This window comes from Silurus meridionalis, chromosome 18 (genome assembly GCF_014805685.1).
Source record: "Silurus meridionalis isolate SWU-2019-XX chromosome 18, ASM1480568v1, whole genome shotgun sequence".
Taxonomy (NCBI): Eukaryota; Metazoa; Chordata; class Actinopteri; order Siluriformes; family Siluridae; genus Silurus; species Silurus meridionalis.
The window spans coordinates 16,381,978-16,404,750 of NC_060901.1; positions in this window are offsets into that span (position 1 = coordinate 16,381,978).

Below are 22,773 nucleotides of genomic sequence, written 5' to 3' on the forward strand. Positions count from 1 at the left end.
ACCGCACCCCTCCACTGCCCTCCCTCTCATTTACACACATGTACTTTCTCTTATTCCTACTGACTTTCATTCCCCTTCTCTCCTGCATTTCCTTCCACCTCTCCAGGCTCTTCTCAACCTGCTCCCTACTCTCACCACAAATAATATCATCCGCAAACATCATAGTCTATGGAGACTCCTGTCTGACCTCGTCCGTCAACCTGTCCATCACCACTGCAAACAGGATAAGGCTCAGAGCCGATCCTTGATGTAGTCCAACCCTCACCCTGAACCAGTCTGTCGTTCCTACTGCACACTTCACTGCTGTCACACAGTCCTCATACATGTCCTGCACCACCCTCACATACTTCTTTGACACACCTGACTTACAATACAATAACAAAACTCCTCTCTTGGCACCCTGTCGTACGCTTTCTCTAAATCCACAAACACACGATGCAACTCCTTCTGACCTTCTCAATACTTCTCCATCAACATTCTTAAAGCAAATGATGTATCTGTGGTGCTCTTCCCTGGCATAAAACCATACTGTTGCTTACAGATGGTCACCTCTTCTCTCAGCCTGGCTTCCACTACTCTTTCCAATAATTTCATGGTGTGACTGATGAACTTTATTCTCCTGTAGTTATTGCAAGTCTGCACATCTTCCTTATTCTTAAAGATCGGTACCAGCACACTCCTTGTCCATTCCTTTAGGCATCCTCTCACCTTCCAAAATCCTGTTAAACAATCTTGTTAAAACTCCACTGCCATCTCTCCTAAACATCTCCATGCTTCAATCAGTGTTATCTGGTCCAACCAACTTTCCACTCTTCATCCTTTTAATCGCTGCTCTCACTTCCTCCCACTTCCTGCTCTCACTAATACTATTCACTTCCTGCTTCACCATCTCCACACCATCCAACCTTCTCTCTCTCTCTCATTTTCCTCATTCATCAGCTACTCAAAATACTCCCTCCACCTTCTCAACACACTCTCCTCAATCGGTACAAATCCTTTTCTCCTCACTTAGTGTTCAACCTCTCAAACAGCTCCTCATATGCCTTTTCCTTGGCTTTCCCCACATCCCTCTTTACCTGCTGCCACATCTCCTTGTACTCCTGCCTACTTTTTTCATCTCAGCTGATCCCAATTCTGTTTTGCCAACCTCTTACTCCTGCACTTCCTCATTCCACCACGTTATTGCCAACCAAATAAAAACTGCAATAACTCATTTGCATTTTTGCCTTCAGAATGGAACGCCCTCATTAGCAGGCTCACTCGTAGTCACTCATTTTTTCCACAGATTGTACTGTCAGGTAGCAAAGACTACTTTAACACGAGACATCTCTGATGTTCTAATATGTGCACAGATATTAATAATTAGTAATTGTACACAAATGTACAATAGCTTAAGTCAATGCTTAAATATAAGAATAAAGAAAAATACATTAATAATTTATTGGCAAATAGGTTGGTTCCAGTTTTAAGAATCTGCTAAAGGTGACTGCAACAGCAGAAGATCACATCAGGTTCCACATCTTTCAGCTGTGAGTAGGATTGTGGGCACTGACTCACTCACTCAGGAGTAAATATGTGCCCATGGTTCCAGTCTTGGTTCATGTTGCGTGTTCTTGTCTATTAGAAGTGGAAAGTTATGTGATGACCTGCTGTTGTAGCTCAACTGGGAGCGACTGGGAGAAAATCCCAGTGGATCAGCAGTTTCTGAAAAACTCAAACCATAATTGGCTGACTGGACAAATTCATGCACGAGCAGGTATACTGGTGTCCTTAATAAAGTGACTGATGAATGTATAATGTATTTACTTATAGTATCTATCGGATGTTAGGAAATGATGAAAATGGGTAGTAGATTGTATATTCTACACTGTCATTTATTCATTTGAAAATTAATTTTTAGAATTGATATTCAGAAGTTTATTAGTTCCTGTTTTTTTTTTTTAATCTGGGGCAAGCATGCATATATATATATATATATATATATATATATATATATATATATATATATATATATATATATATATATTGTTTGTTTATTTTAACAGAGAGAGAAAGCATATAAAATATAAAAAAAAAAAAATTATTATATATACATTAATTTCAATTTGATCAAGTGAAATAAAAATTTGATCCCATGCAAAACCAGTAAGAATCCTGACCACCACACACCAAAATTAGTCCTGTGCCTTTCGAAAATAACTCCTAATAGCAACTTATTATGTGTATAAAAGACACCTGTCAAAGAATCACCCTCTTCCATTCAAACCTCTCCACCACCGCAAGAACAGTCTGAACACATTAACATCAAGTTTATATTAGTAACACATTCTTAAAGGGACAGGACTAATTTGGGTGTGTGGGAGTCAGAATTCTTGCTGGTTGGTAGGGGATCAAATACTTATTTCACTCAATCAAATCCAAATCAATTTATAACCTTTCTTTAATGCTTTGTTTATGGATTTTTTAATATTCTCTCTCTGTATGTTTTGACAACTGGTTTTCTTAATGGCTGTTACCTTTATAAACCAATTAACTGGATTTCTTGCCTATAAGTTAGCCTTGCATATACTGGTGCCCATAATATGAAGGAGTAACCCAGTGGCCAAGTCCAGGCTTCCTGCTTACAGTTCACATGAAATACTTTCAATCCCATCAACTGACCTTACACCCTTTAGTGAAGGTGAACCTTCCCTTCTTTGGAACTTGTTCTATTTTGTTTTGCGCTTCAAGGCAACATGTGAACCAAACAGAATGAACAGTGGACTGCTCGTCAGGGCCCACATGGAGGCAGGTCATCAACAATTGCTTCCTCTCCTGAGTCAGAAAAAAAAGTGACAAGCATGTATTGGCATTTTGGCTACTAGAGTAGCTGATGTGGGCAAAGCTGAAACTCAGATGAACTTTTACCCCAATGCAATGACCAAACTGTATGCCTCAGTCGGGAGTCTGGCAAGTTTCTTTTGATCTTTTTTAACAGAATTCACTGATACATAATTGTCTGATTCATACTAGGCAACTCCTGTTTCTCTGATCTATAGGAAAAGCCAGCCAATAATGGCTGTTATTAACTTATCCATTAACTTATCCAACTTAAATACTTGTGCAAAACCTTCTAATTTGAACTACCACCTACAAACTGACCTGCACCTACATTTCTTACATGGCCCAAAAGGTCATTACAAGCATGGTTCATCTTTGGAAGCCACTCATCAGGTAAGATTTTGTCAGACCCACCATGAGCAATGCACTGCCAGGCCAAGGAGGTGGAATCATGTTTTAATGGAGCCTGTACAAAGGGACACAACATCATTGTCAAAGCCAGGAATGAGGAGAGACCAAGATGTTGGCAAGGCACAGAGTGATGTCCTTGGTGGGCCAATGTCTTCTGTAAAAGGTGTAAAGAAGCAACAGAGTGCAAAAACACTATAATTATGCTTATTTAGAGCAAACTATAATTACAAATCTGGGGAATTATTAAAAGTGAGAAACAGGCTTGGTGAAGTGCCTAAATACAAGCAACACTCAACAAGACAGAGAAACTTCAAGGTATAAAGCAGAGAGTGTCCAATCTTATTTGGAATGGGCCAGTCTGGGTGCAGGTTTCCATTTCAATCAAGCAGGACACACACCTGATTTAATCTGTTCAATAAGTTGCTCTTGGCTTTCAGTAAACTCAGGTGTGACTTCTGCACTGTTAACTGAAAGCCTGCACCCACACTAGCCCTTTACTGAGCAGGGACTTAACAGGTGGCACAGCACAACACATGGGAGAAGAGAGGATTGGAAAGTAAAAATAATCATTGTCACAACAATGCTGAAGCTAAATACACATACAGACAAAGAATAATGGTTTAAGGTGTTGTGATAGTTCATTGGATATCATGTTAAGGTCATATCTGTCAGTCAGAATTATGTTAATCTGAGTTAGCCAGATGAACTTGTAAATGGCTCATTTAGTGCATTTATTGAAGTGTATTATTGCTCCAAATAAGACTGTCATAATTCTAATAACAAAACGTCTTAATGCATTAATGTCCCTAAAATGCTTACATCTGGGTTAGAGAACGCAACCTAGTAAACCAGTGAAAGAAAGAGTGACACCTAGTGGATAATAATTGAAGTTTTACAGGATAACAGAGACGTTTACAACCACTTTTTTTCTTATAGCATACAGACTCACTCATAACCATCAATCGCTAGTGATGCACCACGTGCTATTGCACCTGATATACCCTTTTACATGCTGTGAAAACATACAGTGCAAATATATAATATTAGAAATAAAACATATTCATGAAGAATCTGAGATAACGTAATTCAGCTGGAAAAAAAATGTAAATAAAGCAAAATCAAAGATGCAAGGTCATGCTGTAGAAAGCAGAAACTGAACATCAAAACATTCTTGTGGAAATCTTAAGATCGGATATCAGGCCACTGATGTGGAAACCTGAGACTGAATGTCAGGACACGCTTGTGGAAACTGGAGCCTGAATATTAGGAAAGCCTTGTGCATAGTCTGAATCTGAATATGAGGCCAGTCTCATGAAAACATGAGACTAAATGGCAAAACACATAACTGTCTGAAATAAACCGAATGCGGAATTCCCATAAATACTTGTGCAAAATCTGAATCTGAATGTTAATATACTCTTGTGGAAAAGCTGTATGCAAATCATTCTTATGGAAACCTGAGACAGAATGTCTAAATATTCTTGTGAAAACCCCAAATTTTAGAACAGAGGAAACTGTATATTCTGTATATCAGAATAGACCCAGCATCAGTCATTAAACAGGACTTTCAGAATTACAATTACTTGTAAAAGAATCAGAAGAAAATGTTAGTAGTTCAACAAGTACTGTTAATAACACAAGACAGAAATATATATATATGATTTACATTTAATTAAAAGTAATCTGGTTAGAAGGTTTTATTGCAAACATTCATTATTAAGCCAAAAAACAGTTTTTAGATCATCAGGAGATTTTTACCCTTTTAGGCTTAAAAAATGCCAAATTACAGCATACCAGTTACTACATATTTTAAAGACGGTTCATTGATTTTCACACCTAAAAAAAAATTTGGGCTACAAACAGGTTATGCCTCAAGTGTTGTTTTAGTGGATAATCTTACCTGCATACAAATGTATAACTTCAATAACCTAGCATTCGTTATGAAAAGAAAAAAAAAATTTTTTAAAGAGGTCAATAAATTCAAGCATGGTACAGTGATATAATAACATCACAAAAAATCAGTTCATAAAATATCATCCCTATTAGATACTCTACATTCAACTCAGTCATAAAGTGAAAAGACCATGTAATTCACCAAACAGGTTCACAGAGTGCTGTGGCACATGGTGTGTTAGATGCAAATGCTTTGTTGATTCCACAAATGAACAGTTCCAAACCTCCACTGGCTTCATGGAAAGGGGTTCCAGCACTTGTACGCGAGCCTCACATCACCAAGCATAATGGCAAGCGTCAGATATTGCATAAAGCATGCCGTGACGAAAAGTGGAAACGTGTTCTGTAAGTGAAGAACCTGTTTGATAGACAGGTCTGAATTTGGTGGATGCCAGGAGAATGCTACCAGCCTGACTGTAAAGTTTGGTGAAGAAGGAATAATGGTAACGATTTTTTTTTTCAAGGGGTTGGACTAGGCCACTTATTTACAAGCAATGGAAATCTTAATGCTTCAGCATACCAAGACATTTTGCACAATACTATGCTTTCAACTTTGTAGGAAAGGTTTGGGAGAATGTCCTTTTCTCTTCTGACATGAGTGTGAATTGAATTTAATTTAACTGGGTTGAGTTGAATTGAATTTAACTAGGTTCTGCCCCAGTGCACAAAGCAAAGACAATAAACATGAGGTTGGATGAGTTTGGTGTGGAAGATATTGGCTCGTCCACAAAAGAGCCCTGACCTCAACCCCATCCAACACTTTTGGGATGAACTGGAGCGGAGATCGAGCCAGGTATAATTTCCACAGAAAAACTTCAAAATGTTGAGAAATGACTTCATAGAAGAACGTAAACTGTTATAGCTGCTATGTGTTGCAATTCTTCTCCATATAGTATAGTTCTGTACTCTGTCCAATGTTTGTGACATTGAATCAACTAATATTTAAAAAAGATTATTTTAAGCCTTAAATTAGAATTTATGTCCTTAAACTCAATTTGTAGTATTACAACCTGGAATTGAAAGCAGTTAATTAAAATGTTACCATATAGTTTCTCATTTATATTGTGACATGAAATTCTAACATAATCAAACAAAATAAATGTATTTTAACAAGTGTTTAATTTGTTTAACCAATGCTCAATAGAACTTCAAGAATTATAGCTGTAAAACATCTGTGACATGTTTTGGTTATCTTAACACAATTGTGTATGCTGATATTTATTTTTACCCATTTTGCCCGCTGAAGTCCAAGTTCAACTGGTTAAACTATGAGACTGTTAGTGAGCAGCATATTTCTGAAGTCTCGTCACAATTGCATATAGCTCTGGTAGCTTTGCTGTAATACAAAGTCTTGATCAGAGTTAGGCCTTCTCTTCTGCTCAAGTCCCAGACAGACTAGAGCAGATTTTATTTTAGGATTACCCTGTATTTGACTGCATCCATCTTACCCTAATCCCCTTACCGGTTTCCCTGTCTTTGTTGATGAAAAGGACCCACACAGCATGATGTTACCAACAATATTCTTCTCAGTAGAGAAGATGATCTCAGCATGATGAGTAGGTTTCAGGTTTTTTCTTTGTGCAAAGATCAGAAGCAAATTTTTGGTCTTTGCAGCTCAGAAAACCTTTTTCAATGTATTTGATGATTCTAAAATGAGGTTTCATATCTACCTTTGGCCTTGTGGTTGCTTGTTTGACTAATCCTTTTGCTTTATGGTATCTTTAAAGCAGTCATATGTTTGTGATTCTTTAAATATTTTTAATAGTGAACTATAATAATAATAATGAGGTCTGTACAGTAACTGGAAGGGTGTAACAAACAAAATACTGATACATAAAGCAGAATAAACATGCAGAAGAACCTACAAAATATTGTGCTATATTGTGCTATATGCTATATAGGCAATGCTATAGGCATGATGTGGAGCCCCAAAGACAGTAGTCAGACCTCACTTATACTTTTAACATGCTGCAATCATGATTATTCTAATAAAAGAGAGTTTTAGTTCATTACACAGCTGTATTTTACATGTTCCTATATGATAGGGGCTGCTTGTGTTGTTGCCTAAGAGCACAGGTTTAAATCCCCATCATACTATGGAGGAATAACCCCATAGAGAAGATTGTCCTGGTTGATTGTTTACATAATACACTCACCTGCCCTAAGCAGATATTTTTTAAGTAAAACAGCTGTCTATCTGTTAATTTAATTACATAACATTTATAACCCAAGTTCAAACAGGGAATTTACCATTTTAAAGAAAAAAAATAAGGTAATTTACTAGTTGATGGTCTGAAAAAAGTAGGGACGTGCTTTTCTCCCACATACAGCTGTTTTTCCTGTTGTTTATGCTTTTAACATCAATTGTATTCTTCACATTTGACACTCAGAACTCAAACTAAGAGTAGATATTCAGAGTCACTAACTGTATAAATCAATATAACAGGGCACATTTTCCTTTGTCTCTTCCTGAATGCAGAAACCACTGGATGAGTTTGATGCTATGGAGCATATTTTGTGAATCAAACTGCATGGATAGATTTAGTAGCAGCTCAATGCAAGCTTTGTGTCCTCATTTACAACATTTGTCACTCCAATATCCATTCAAGAAGCACGTTTTCTCTTCCCTACATTCACATTATAGTTTCATGTTGTCAGTAAAATCTTGGGCTTATAAAACTCACACTTTGGCTTTGACTCACTTGACTTTACTGCTAGGATTTTCTGTTTTATTGTGTCCATGCTTTTTATGTTTTTTATGAATAAGGTTTTTTTATTTTACCTCAGGTCCTTAGTGTTTTCAAAATTATGAGCTACACCAAAAGTATATTTGGAGATTATGGCTGTTTGCTTAATGACTATATTGCATATTTTAAATTATTTTTGTTCATTTACTAAAGTGCACACACATCTGTCCTATGTAGACAAAGCACAAGCAGGAGTTTGTTCTGCATTAAATTTTGTCACCAGAGGCTAATACTTTTAGCTTATAGATTACCAAAATCTTACACTTTTAAAACCGTACACCCTCCAAGCATATTCTCCAGGCAATTACAATCTTATGGGCAAGGTGAAGAGGTTTTGAGCTGACAGAATATTCACACCACCCCAGTTATATCCTGGATGTATGTAATAAATTTGTTAGATTGTATTTAAGTACTCAAGGTCATGTATGATCTACATATTCCCTATTGCTTCTGTAAGAGATGCCCCTCCCTCCACATAGCAATGATGCTCTCTAATCCTTTTGTTTCTGCATTTACACAATAAATCCCACTTACTGAAGCCATCTTTAGGTTACAAGCATGAACATGTATGAATCCTTTATTAATAACAGTTTAAAATCCACATGTTTATATGTATTAAATATATATTGCAAATATAATAAATTATAATAGTAACAATTACAGCAATTGCATTCATCATTAGAAAAACTTGTTTGGAAAGTCAGTTACTATTTCAAGGGCTGTTTAAAGCTAATTGAAACTTATCTGATTAATCAAGACAACTTTATTTGCACTTAATAAACTAATACAATCCACAGTGACGTTATGATGCAGTAAGACAACATATAGTAACATATAGTAACATAGTAACATATGATTGCATTCCTAATTAACACATTTTTTTTGCTCTATATTTGTAAATGATCATAGGAGTGAAAAACCCAGCAGCAGGGAATCTGGGTATACGTAATGTTTTTTTTGTGTGTTTTTTTTTTTTACAAGTGAAAGTTTAAGATAATACATATTAAAAAATCTATGCTTTTTTCGGTTTTCAGTCACTCTTGCATAGCATTAGGCAACAAGCTGACAAGGAAATGTGTGCTTTAGGAGATAAGTGAAACAGCTGACCTAATCCCATTGTTGTAGTCACAGAGTTACCATACAAGTAACATTTAATAAACAAAGAAGCATGCGTGTTGTTTATATCTCTTTGGCTATATCAATGTTCCTTCCTTTATTGCCTCATACTCTTTCTCACACTCTGATCCATGAATCTCTACAGTCAGAGATGGTGGAATTGGGTGGGGTTGGGGGAGGGGAGTAATTTGAGCTTTGTAGCCCATTTGGAGAAGGCCACTTCAACATAGATTTCTCACAAACCAATTACAGCAGATGAAGATTAAATTGGCATCTGCCATAACTTTTATTTTACATAAGTATTTTTTACCTGCCAGATCAAGACTCAAGAAAAAAAAGCTTGTATGCAACTAGCCATAAAAATGTTGAAATAGATAGATAGATAGATAGATAGATAGATAGATAGATAGATAGATAGATAGATAGATAGATAGATAGATAGATAGATAGATAGATAGATAGATAGATCTACCAGAAGTAGCAATCGTGCAAAAAAACTGTATTTAGCTCTAAATTCTTAAAAATATTCTGTTTTCAAAGTTAAAATAATCTTGTGTGCAGATATGTAAAAAAAAACTGGAATGTTTCACAGTTCAAATCATGTGACAAGTGTATAGCTTGGATTTGGGGAAAAAGCAGATAAAAAGACTTTAATCTCTAGATCCTTCATTCACCTACATTAGCAATGACCCACATATAGTTTTATCTCTCATGTTTTCTCATACAGAGAAAACAGCTGCTTCATAAAGGCATCATTCAATGCAAAGTAAATGCAATTTTTTTGCAATATTCCTTTTTTTGCAAGTTAATTTTATCTTTACAGATTTTAAATTGTCGAATTATTACAGGTAAACATTTGATTAGAAATCCTTCCAAATAATCTGATATATATGTATATCAGTTAAATGTATCAGTTAAAATCTTCAACTTCAATTTCGGTATGATTAGGGGAAAGAAATGCAAAACATAAAATTGCTGGTCAATTTTTATTAAAATAAAAATTTTTTTTATGAAATAAAATGCCTGCATGGTTAAATAATATATAACCATACACTTTTTATTATACTAATTAAATTGAGTAATCAATAAAAAATAAAATGATTAAATAAAATGAAATAAAAGGGAAATTTTAATTAAATAGTCTACATTTGTTAGATCTCATCCCCACAGATGTGTATGTAAGTGTGTATATATGTGTTTTACATTTAATATTAAATTTTCTAAAGATGTATACTTTTTTTATTTCATCATATTTTAACAAATGTCTTCATTCCTATCATTCTTCATGCATTCACTTCCTCGATATGTGGAATTTTCAGGATTTTCTTCTTTTAAGATGGACATAAAATGCTAAAGAATCCAAAGCGCTAACATTAGCCGCTAGACACTTCCTGGTTAGTGGTAATGCTAGCGCAATATATTCTTTAGCGTTTTCACGCATGTGCAAAACAAATCTTATTTTTGGTATGGAGTGAGCAGCCACAGTGACACTGCGCTAACTAAAGTACAGTGCAACCTTGATACTCGCTTGATATGTTACGTTTTAACAAAAAATCACAAGGTTTTGACTCTTTTAATGGTTCCGTTTTCCAGGGGAAACTCAACAAAAATTGTAAATTACTTGTCATAAATGTTTTATTTACTACTTTAAATGAATAATGCAAGTAATAATTCTAAAACATTTTTATGTAATTTATTAGTACAAACTCTGTTTTAAAATCTTTTGAGCCATCTATCAGAACTATCAGATTTTTTGCGAACTATCGAGGTCGCGAGTGTCAAGGTCATGAGTATCACTGGTTCCACTGTATAAAATTAAATATTTTTTACGTGTGGAACATAATATATATATATTAGTAGTTACATAATGTTATACTGCGCACATACTTGTCTTTTTCTCTTCATGCACGAGTGTGTGTATACTCTCTGATCCTCCCTCTGTGTCTGCGCATTTAGGATTTCCCAGGAGAGAAACAGATCTGGCCTGGGGATTGGCCAAATAGAGGTGACGTCAGTGCTCAGAATAGTTAAAAAAAAAAACAGTGTGCATTACTGGATGCCTTGCTTTGAATCCAGCATGTCGGTGTTGCCAAAAGTATCATTGTACTTTGTCGAGTTCCATCTTTATGACATTTTTACATCTGTCATTTACTGTTACTGAATATTGCATAATCAACTATTTGGCTTTATTTTAGAACAGAGCATATACTTTAGGATTGTACATACATGATACATAATTGTGTATTTTCAAGCTGCCCAATGACTCTGCTTAAATACCCTTATTATTTACTATAATCAGTTTTATTTAAAGTAGATTGTTGTTAATTGTTAATAATGCTCACTTAGTTGTTTTTTGGAGAACATTTTATCCATTTATCCTGTATTTTACTCATTTGAGTTTGACCTAACCAAACTGAAGTAGGACATCTTTAAAAATAATGAATGTGGATCTGGCCAATAGATAGCACCCGATTTAATTTGCCAGCACATTAACACCAGATGGCTTATTGGTATTAGCAGTGTCAGCTACTGTGGTGTGGATTTCTTTTAACAAACTGACACAGGCAAAGCTGTTCATTCTGTTGCACATATATTACTTTTTATTTGTTTAGATAAAAAAAGAGCTGTGAGTCAATATTTCTCTACATGTCAGTAACATATGTTTATATTAAGCAAGATACAGTTTATTTTTATTTTAAAATGTATTTTATTCTGGTTTCATAGATATAAAATCACAGAATAAAGATGGCAGAGTAAAATAAATGTGATTTCTATCTTGTGGAATGTATCTTTAAGCACATTTATACCACATTCAAATTCAAGCCAAAAGCTTGTATAGCTAATATATAATAATAATAATAATAATAATAATAATAATAATAATAATAATAATAATAATAATAACAAAATAAATGAAATATTTAAATAAATATTTCATTAATTACTTGGCATTATATATAAATATATAAGAACCTGTCACATTCACCCATAAATCTGTATGGATAATTTGAATTATTTAGAATGATAAAAGTTGAATTTATTCAGGTGAAACACAAAAAATAACTTTTTTTATGTAAGCATCAGCTGATTAAGATTTCTTTAATAAATTATGATCAAGTAATATTACAATGTAAGAATTACAGCATTAATGTAAAATAAATTGCAAGCAAGACATTACAATTTTTACCTGTTCAGTCCAAAATAACTATTCATAATTATGTAATGATACATATATTTTACATATGGTAATGGAAATAAAAATAACTTTATTCATGATTTAAGAAGATTCAAATTAATATATAATATTATTAAAACAATAAATATTTGAAACCATTAAAACACTTAGGGAGCCATGGGGAGTTTTTTTACTGAGTGGTGCAGTGGAAAGGTTTAAAGGCCACACTGCTACACCCTTTAGATTTTTCAGACATCTACTTGTACAATCAGAAAACACAGTACATTAAAAAGAACTTTTCACAACCCAGTAGTACAGATTTAGCTGGAGTACTATAGTAACACCGGGGAGTCTGCTGGAGCACTAAAGAAGTAGTTGGCAAGTCTAGAACCACCGGATCCTTTTTTTACATTACCAGTGTGAGTTCTACTATTGCCAAATACCACCAAAGAGCTACCTGTGTCTTCCTAAAACCTTGAAGCTGAGAAACATATGACATCCATACTAAATAACATATTAATTTTGAAAAGAAGATCAATTTAGGACAAATCAGTTGAAGAAAATTTACGAAACTGTTCTACAAACACAGACCTGGTGATTTTTATGCAGCCATTTTGATTTAAATGCAGAAAGAATATTGTGCCTTAAGAGGGACAGAACTTTAGATATACTTGTTAGATGTCAATAGAGTAACATTAATGGGTTCATCATATATAATTACCATAGAAACTTTATAAAACATTGTTTATTAATCACTGAAAATTCTTATATTTTGTACATAATGTCTTTGAAAATTATATGCCCTTCACATAAGTAGAATGAGCCATTTGATCATCTTATGTTACACTCAACAGAGACATGTCATGTTCTCTTGTCTTCTCTTTAAATACACTGGGTTCAGATGACAAAAATGCTGCATTTTATCTTTTCCAATATTGGCACTACACATAATTGCTCAGTGGATATATAAAGAAGCAAAAATGTGCTAGTGCCAAAATGGGCCAGGATAAGATAGTTATATAAAGGCATTAAGCTTATTTGAGAAGAGATATATGTTTCCAGTGGAGGAAAAGTTTGCCCAGGCATCATCCAGTGGTTCTTTCTCTGCTCTGTTTATGGCCCTATGGTAATTCACTGATAGTGTGCCTTTACAGTGAATTCTACCAGTGCCATACACAGAACAGGAGTCAGCATTACCTCAGAGCACAACATTAGGAATGTAGATCGTAAAGTCTATCATCCAGACAATCTGTAATGTCAATAAAAATAATTAAATAAGGTTCCGAAGGAAGCATGAGAAGATCTCTGATAAAGAGAAAGCAATTTAATGTTCAAGTCAAATATTATGTTCACCTCCTGGTATATATCCCACAGCATGTCCCACTGTCATTTTTTAAAAAATGTTCCTTTTTTTTCTTTTCTTTCAAAATACAGAAACAGAAACAGGATGTTACTCTATTTCTATAACAATTGTAGGCCTATATATATATATATATATATATATATATATATATATATATATATATATATATATATATATATATAAGTGTATATAGAAGATTACTTTTTTTAATGTGTTACATTAAACAATATTTATCCAAACCATATATTCATATTGCTAATCTTTAGGCCAAAATGGCTTGAACATGAACAAATAAAGAAACCACAAACAAGAAGCTAAATAAATCTGGCCTTGTAATACTTATCATCTTAACTTCATACCATCAAGCATTTGAACAACTAAAGAAGTCACATAAAAAAACCTTCTCACATAAATAAACATAGGCATAAGGGCATTGCTGACATTATCTAGACGATTTACTCAACTAGAAATTCTTAATTAGCTGATTAAGCTGTTAAGCTGATTGAGCTAAAATTATATTCATATATATTTACTTTTCTTGTAACAATGTTTACATGTATAATTCATAATAAAATAGAATTAAACTATATTAACGAAATTAAAAGAATATGGTTTATGTAACACAATGGACTTTAGGTTACTTTCAAAATGCAGTCTTAGGCCTGAGTAAAGCTTCTTCCTTCTTAAGATCTCTCCCTACATCCCTGGGATATGTCCTGGAATCATGACCTAAATACTGAGCAGTAATTCCCCACTAAAAAAGCCACCATACTACAATACATGCAATCAGTCTGGTTTATCTTATTTTTCCTCTGTTAATACACATGTAAATAAACACTAAATAAATAGTTGTATATGAATTGCAAAAAAACATATCTATGATATACCCCCCAGCCAGCCACACCCTGAAGGACTCAATGGCAGCCATTAATTCCTGCTACCACTTCTCCTGCAGGAGATGGAACCCCAATTGATTCTGTCTCAAACTGATGTTCTAAGTGATTTTTTTTACATTACCAAATGGCTCCCTGAACATGACTCCTCGAACCATTTCCGGGAATAATCAATACCACTAAAATGCTTATTTGAAAAGCTGGAAAGAGCTAAATGGTCTTACTCATTTTGAGAATTCTACTTTTACATGATTAAAGACTATTTATACTGCTTTTAAAAAATCTTTATAACCTATGATTAAAGCTGCTGAATGTAGAAGGCTGCTTGTAGCTTTATTGTACTAGCAAATAAACTGATTGAGCTGTATTATGATGTAGATTTATTACACAGAAGGTACATAATAATAGAAAATGTATCACTTATGAACAACGTTTACTGTTTCATATTTATTATAAGTCAAACTGTTCTATTTGATTTTATTCCTGTTTATTTAAGTCCTGTTTAGTATAGTTAATTCTATACTAAACAGGACTTAAATAAACGGGAATAAAATAAAATAGGGTTATTAACACCTTTACTTTTAATATAGTACTTTTTGCTACAATGCTTCATTAAGCATTGTAGCAAAAAGTATTATATTAAAAAGTAAAGGTGTTAATAACCCTATTTTATTTTATTCCCGTTTATTTAAACAAAAAACTAAAATAACAGATAGACAAAGAACAATAAAAACCTTAATATAGAGACATATTAAGGATTGCGCCTATAATACGCAGACATTCACTGATCAACTTTTGTTATCCTAAATGGCTGTTGGAAATCACCACAGTTAATTGCATTGATCTGATTGGATATAACTGTCTAATTTAGTCTAATAGTTCCCAAAATGTACTTGAAAATGGTTTGAAAACACCATAATATATTTTCCTAAATATCAACTAAGATCTAAAGTGTATATTTAATTAGATATCTAAATATTCTGACAATACTTAAATAAATATTAATCCTAATGCTCTATAATCCCCATGCAAACCATGAAATATTTATTTGTGTTTTAACACTTTACAACGTTATATAAATAAAATCTATGAAATAATACAGGATGCTTCATATAAACTACAAATAAACAATTATTCTGTTGAATTAGTTCACATCAATGACCAAATGTCATTTATGTGCTGAAATAAAATTAAAGCACTTTTAAGCGGTTTATTGAACCTACTATTACTTTCAGTTTGTGTAAAAGCGTTCACAGTTAAGTGCACAAACAGGCAACTCCGTGTCCAACACGCAACACAGAAATACGCAGGAAATGTTACTGATGACATCAGCTTTTTATATAGCAATCAGTGGTTTATTATTTATATTCGCAAAGAGCTTAATCTTTCCAGGATAACGGTAAAAAACACTACCTGGGTATAACCCAGTCCTTTATTTAGGTTTACGAATCTAAGCTGTTTTACTTTAGAACACAAGGATAAAGCAAAGTTGCAGTGACGCTACGACAAGAAATCCAGTCTTTTAGAAAACACGAAGGTTCTTACCTGAACTGGAACACACTATTACCGAGTTCGCACAGGCGCAATTGTGGATTTTATATGAACAAAGAAGTCAAAGCGTCGTCACTGACTTCCTGAGTATCAGATAACACCTGCACTGATTCCCCGCTCATATTCTCCATGTCCCCTTCTCTCAGCCTTCATTTTCTCCTGTGTGTGTGTGTGTGTGTGCGTGCGTGTGTGTCTGTGTGTGTGTGTGTGTGTGTCTCTGTGTGTGTGTGTGTGTGTGTGTGTGTGTCTGTGTGTGTGTGTGTGTGTGTGTGTGTGTGTTTGTGCGCGCACCTAGGCGACGGTCTGGGGGTCCTTGTGTTTCAGGTCACAGATCTCCAGACTCTTTATATTCGCACGCGCGGCATTAACAAATAAAACATACCGTTTGTTTGGATTGAGACTGTTTTCCAGTAGATGTGATCATCAGTAGTAAAGAATAAATGTAAAGAAATAACTCAGCCTTCCCATGGCTTGCATTTTGCTGTGTCACTTTACAGCAGGTTCCTCCACCTCTCTCATGGTTTTAAGGTGGACCTCACTCGGGACAAACACTAAATACCCTGATTAACGCTCGCGGTTAAATGTGGGAAAATAGCAGGTTAATAACTAAGTGTCAACTGATTGCTGGACTTCACATTGAATTATTTCATTAGTGAAATTTCTACTAAATCAATAGTTTTCGCGTTCATTACGGTTCATAACAGTTTTTAACAGTTCGGTACATTTTGTTCTATCGCACATACCCTGTTATTACAATGAGCATTAAACCGGAATCGTTTTTAAAGTATTAATAACGAGTGTGACGTTGCGTTTCGAGCGAGTATTTCTGCATGTTGTTATGACCTTAAATACAGATTACACTTAAAAAACCGAGAATCCAGACACAGTTATTACATCAATTCAGTCTTTCAGTGCGTCACATATCATCTAGATTCTACTTAGTGCTCTTACATTAATGTGGGGTTCAAAAATAACATTACAGTAGTCACAGACTGCACACACACACACACACACACACACACACACACACACACACACACACACAAGTAGATTAGTTTTATATTGTAAGATGCAGTTGTGTAGTCTAAGTGCTCACCCTACGACTTTTCCGTCTATCCGTCGCTAAAAGCAGATATCAGAGGTTATACAGTAAATGTATAAAAAACACACGCAGATTAATGAGTGTTACGGTTATATTAACATATTAACACGTCACCGTATTGCGCTTCAGTCGACGACCTCCTCCTGTGGAACATCTCCACATTCTCTCAGGCAGCGACATCACACACTTTCACTGATCTTTCGGCGACGTGCAGTTCAGATTAAACTGTTCACCTAAACTCACACATATTCCTTGCACTTTGCTTCGTTATATATGCTGGTTAAAATTACCCACAGTCCTCTCTGTTGGACGAACCGATTCCACTTACCTGCTGTCGATAATGAGACTCACCCCATCGTGGAAAGAAAACGAAACAATAATGCCAAATTATTCGACTGCGGTTACTGGTGGCTCTGGTTACATCTTTACAAACGCAACAGCGACGGTGAAATCAATCCCAGGGGCTCATTGTCGTTTCATTGACGACGAAAATGAGCCTGTTTGGGTCTTTGTCGAAATTGTCGAGGAGGTATTAACTTCTGGAAATTGAAACACAACCTTCGGATCACCTGTGAAAGTATAGACGCAAGGAGATGAGTAAAGTCTATGCATTTTTAAACATTAATTTCGTTAACTTTATCGGGTCCAGTTCCATCGCTCGATGTTTACCTTCACCACCTGCTGAGGAGATCGGATGTTACATGATATGGAGCTCTGAACAAAGAGATCCGACAGATTCTACACTGCAAGCAGGCAGATACAAAGGATACCTTCTGACACTGTTCACCATTGAGCCATTAAGGTCTTAATTGAACAGACTGAAAATCATTTTTTACGTTATATTCTATACTTCATATGCAGGATTTACATATCAACCAAGTGGACTGGCATAATTATGTAAAAAAACAACTAAACAAAAAACAGATTGGATTTGAGTGACAGGAAGCATTTCAGTTTCTTGCAGTGTAACGAGTACACAGGGTCCACATTCTGCAGTCCACAAGGTGTGTTTGTGCTGTTGAACTGATCATAGCACCAAAAAAGCACCAAAAAGCTTTTTCGTAATAAATAGTTTAACAATCGGTGATAAATAATAGGGACCAACAAGAAATTACACACAGACGCGTGTTCTATAAGAAAATAAAAAATATATATAATTGTATTTTAATTTTTTATCGTTCACATAATAATAAAGGAATAAATATTTTTTTACAATAATTAAAAAAAGGAAAAGTCTACTTAAATGTATTATACATTTATTATAAAGCAACTTTTTGTTCATTTTTATTTAATCACATTCAATTGGGTTTTTATATATTTTTTATACACTGCAGTATTTATATAATACACCAAGAGAAAATGTTTAATAAACTAAAATCAAAATGATCCGTAGTCATGTTAAAATTTACCATGCAAATACAATTCTCTTCATTTTACATTTATATATTATATATTTTAGACATGTAACAATTATAAATAAAAAAGCGTTGTTTAAATATAAAAACCATCCCCAGGCTTTTCTTCTTACTAAGTGCAGTCACACACAAAATCAGTAAAAACACACCTGTAAACAAAAAAAAAAAGCTAATAAATATTGCCATTCTTTTATGTATGAAAATTAACGGCACACTCTCAATAGTTCGTGTTGTATCTTTTGGCCTCATTATATTAAAGTGTTGGTGAATAAATTGTATTAATCCAAACACAATCATCACTGCCTGTGTGCTTGAAAACTCAATTATTAATAATATAGAGAATGGATGCTGTACTCTTTGAATTTTGAGTCGAGTGCCGTAACTGTAAACCTACTACATATTTAATCATGGTCATTGCGTTTCCATCCCTGGTATCGATATATTCCATTTATTCCTGACATGAAACAGACAATATTTAAAAAAATGATTTCAGTAAAACGTCAGCGGAATTATTGCTTATTTTAGAAGCGCTTTAGATGCGCAATAAATGTTAATTTATTAATCAAACGTTTTCTGGTTGTTCTGGCAGCAGGTCGGTTCGGTGCCCCTGTAACCAACCCGGCAACCTGAGAGCTGCTGCCCTTCAGCATCACCAGCCCCTGCGATCACATGTCACTCTAGGATTGGCACTTGACTAAAGTAAATGGGTCACGTCCATGTGGGAAATAAGAAAATACCAATCTAATATTAATCCGTGCAATAAATTTAATTTATTTATTCGTTTTTGTTTTGTTTTTGTTTGTTTATTATTGGTGTCAGTAATAGATAATATCTGCACACATCTAAATATTAGGTTTTAACAGTTCATTTAGGCAAAAGAAGAAATAATTTAGTAAATTATTTACCATTTATTATTATTTTACATTTGACACATACTGTACGGTACTAATGTATATTATATATTTATATGAAATATAAATAAAACAGATAATTAACAATAATGTCATGTAAAAACAACTTGTCTGACATATATTTGCATATAATTGTCGTGATATTATCCGCTGATAAAAGTGCGATGTAAAAAAAAATCATTAGAATGTGGGGAGGATGGGAAAGGTACCAGATGTGTCCGGTCTATTGCACATTAAAAGGACATTTTGGAATGAAGTAGAATCTCTTAGCCTTTACTAACGTTGGTATTCATTTCTTTTTTAATGGCTCCTGGATCAAATGAAGCAAAAGACACTCTCTAGATATAGCATCATCTAAGGTAGCGCGTGAGTCTATTAGACTTGCACAATTTACATCTCAGCGACGTCGCAACGACCTCAAATGGTCACTGTGAAGACCTCTGCATAACAACGTTTCAGTGATGGTTTGTTACATTCAGCCAATCATCATTATATGTGATTTGAACTTTTTTGTGTTGTGAGACAGCACCCCCTCTTGGTGATAATGCATTTATTTATTTACGATTAAGCATTGTCTTGCCGAATTCTGCAAGGCCTTCCCTAAAAAGGATGGGATCCGTCACCTGGATGGAAGAATATTCTAGTCTAAAACCTGTATATACCCTCAGCAATGATTGTGCCTTTTCTGATGTGCAAGCTGACCATTTTATACGCACCAATGCAAAATTACAGCATATGTAACTTTGGAAAGTGACTCTTAAAGGGCAAAATGCATAATAAATGATAGTGTCATATCTATAGAGATTTTTTAACCCAGTAGCAGCTCTTCTACAGGCATTTGGTAGAGGCCCTTTGAAAGTATTCACAGCACTTAATCTTTTTCAAATTTTTTATGTTACAGCCTTATTCCAAAATAAATTAAATCCATTATTTTCCTCAAAATTCTACAAACAATACCCCACAATGACAATGTGAAAGAAATGTGTTTGACATCTTAGCAAATTTATTAAAACTAAAAAAACTTTCTTTCGGCTTCTCCCGGGTCTCCACAGCGGATCATCCGCATGTTTGATTTGGCACATGTTTTTATGCTGGATACCCTTCCTAATGCAACCCTCCCCATTTATCCGGGCTTGGGACCGGCACTAAGGCTTGTGCAACCCTAATGGCTGGGGTTGGTTCCCTGACTGGGGATCGAACCTGGGTGAGAGGTGAGAGCACCGCATCCTAACCACTAGAACCTCGCAAATTTATTAAAACTAAAAACCAAAAAAAAAAATCACATGTACATATGTATTCACAGCCACCAATTACAGCCTCAAGTCTTTTTGAGTTTGATGCTACACCTATTTTTGGGCAGTTTCTTCCATTCTTATTTGCAGAACCTCTCAATCTCCATTGAATTGGATGTGAAGCATTTTTCAGATTTCTCCAGAGATGTTCAATCATGTTCAAGTTTGAGCTCTGGCTGGGCCACTCAAGGACATTCACAGAGTCATCTCTGAGAAATGCTGGAGCTCTTTCAGAGTGACCATCAGGATCTTGGTCACAAAATGTGGAAAAAGTAAAGCACTGTAAACACTTAATAAGACATACTATTTTTTGTATTTTTATAAAATGGTCAACCAAATGAAATTAAATAGATCTGACAAGTTATAAATAGCATCTAATGCTAATCAATTTTAACATCTAAGACATACATAATCACATATAGAACCACAGCAACCACCTGGCAAAACACAGTAACTTCTATGCAGCACCACCTTGCAGCACCCTACTAATTATATGCAACTCCAAAACATCCAACTGGGATACTGGAGCAATCATCCTGCAGACTGCTTGCAGTCTGACTACAGCACTCACTTTCCAACATTCTAACTTAACTCAACAATCTAATCAGCAACTCAGCAATTGCCCTATACATGCTTGAGATAGTATAAAAAACAACCTATCAAAACTTTATCAATGACATGGAACATTTAGGCAACACCCTGGCATCCACCTCGCAAACGTTTAGCAAATACAGCAGATAGCGATGACAAGAACATTTCTGTTTTACCAGACTACATTTTACTTGGACAACAAAGCAAAAATACTAATAATATTGTACTAAAATAGCTAATTTGATCTAAATTATGGAATGGTAAAAATTCTAAAATTGGATGTTTGATAGTTTTATAACACAACTGCACACTGTAGAGCACCCCTTCCCTTTTTCATACGCTCTAAATGAACACTGTAGCAATTGCTTGAAGTGCAATATCAAGTCACTGGCAACACCATAGCAACAACATGGAATGACTGGGATGAACCACTACATTTTTGAACTGGGATCATCATCATACTATTAACTTGGAATACTATAACAACCGCCTAGCAACATGCTAGCAACTACCTGAGATAAAATAACATCTACCTAACATCACATCACAACCATCTACTGCACCATAATATCTACAATGTATAAAATGTTTAACTACTGCCACACAGCCACAGCCTTTGATGAAATCAACCAAATTAAAACAGAGGATTAAACAACTCCACAACAGCATTACCAGCTTCACTTATTACAGTTTGAATTTATTTCTGACATATATCTACAAACTATATTTTGAGACTTAATAAGGGTTTGTATTTTGTTAAAAATGTTTAGTTTGACCTCACCATTTTGGAGATCAGTGGTTGAGCTCTTGAACCTTGACTCTTGAACATTAGTTTTTCTTTTTTTCTGGATGTTGTAACTGTATTTGTAAAGCACATTTGTTTTGACAAGAAAATTCATGAGAAATTGCAATGTAGTGGTTTTGGTTAACTTTTCATGGTGATAAAACATCACCTTATGACATTATTTTAGACTTTGTGGGTCATTTATTATTAATAATATATTGGTTATGATAGTAATAGGACTCTCCATGAAAACTTGAAAACTATCATTAAGGATTTTAAAAAAAATTTCTACACAAAACCTTTAGAGCTACAGTACTATTTAGACACACAGACATCAAGAATCAGCACATGAAACAAAAATTGGTGACTATTAACAAACGTTCATGCTGCAATGCATTCTGGGTATCAGAATAGTACAAAACTCCCAACATGCACTGCAGTATGAATCAATTCTCCAGCTAAATATCTTACTATTTTCTTTAATTGTTTTTTTTTTAGTGTTGTTTGGTTTGTTGTGACATTTCACTAGACTGTTTTATGGTGTTAGGCAACAATCTTTTCCCAAAAAAAAAAAAAAGTCAAGGTTTAAGAGCCCAACGAACGCAAACACTGATTTCCATTATGGTAACTTCAAATGAATGCACAACAC